A 1,044-nucleotide genomic window follows, 5' to 3' on the forward strand; every position below is an offset into this window, starting at 1 on the left:
CGAAAATGATCCCTTCCTTGCGCAACAAATCCTACGAAGAAAGGCTTTCTATAATATTCTACCCTTAACATGTTCTCTCTTGAGAAACGTCGCCTCCGAGGAAAACTGATCGAATGTTTTAAAATACTTAATGGTTTCACGAATGTAGACAGATCAACATTGTTTATGATCGATGACACTTTGCGCACGAGGAACAATGGCGTAAAACTCAAATGTAGACAAGTAAATTCAGACTGCACCAAATTTTTCTTCACCAACGTTGTAGTGCGAGAATGGAATAAGCTTCCACCATCAGTGGTCCAGTGTAACACGATTGACTCCTTCAAAAAAAAGCTCGACCGTCACTTCCTTCAACTTAATATCAACTAGAGTAGAAATGCAACGTTTAGGAGCTTTCTGATTAATGTAAAATCACTTAGGTTTAAGGACAGACCACCTAGTCTGGACCATGGGGTCTGTGTGGTCTGATTTTCTATGTAAATCTATGTAAATATCTTAAAGCAGTTTCATGTTGCTGGGTCCATGTGGAGGGATAGGGCGCTCTCCAGAGAGGAGAACCCTCATGGCATCACACGGCTGGGGCCTCCGCCCCCTCCCTTCGTAGCTAAGACAAAAAAATTTATTTTATTTATTTTTTTAGATTTGGCCATTAAGTCAAGAATAGGCCTGGAACTCCGGCTGATATGGTGGCCGTGCCTCGTGAGACTTGGCAACCCTGCCCTCCCCATTCCTCCCTAGTCCCCAGTGACCCCAGTCGGCGGGTTGCCAGGTTGGCGGGTTTCCCGTCAAATGTGGCGGTTTTGTATCTTCACTGGCGGGCAAAATTTGACGCTGGCGGGCTGGCTTTTTTTTGGGGGGGGATTTCTGTCCTGCTTGGCGATTTTTTGGCGTCTTTTTGTGTCTCCAGTATATTTCAAATTATCCTTATTATTATATCAAAATGATTTTCGAGGTTATGATTTATAAAACATGTAGACTGATGAGCGTCGAGAGGAATGTTTGCACTCAGCTGCTAATGATGATCCTTGCCCGCCCTCACAGCCT

This window comes from Eriocheir sinensis, chromosome 14, assembly GCF_024679095.1.
Source record: "Eriocheir sinensis breed Jianghai 21 chromosome 14, ASM2467909v1, whole genome shotgun sequence".
Classification (NCBI taxonomy): domain Eukaryota; kingdom Metazoa; phylum Arthropoda; class Malacostraca; order Decapoda; family Varunidae; genus Eriocheir; species Eriocheir sinensis.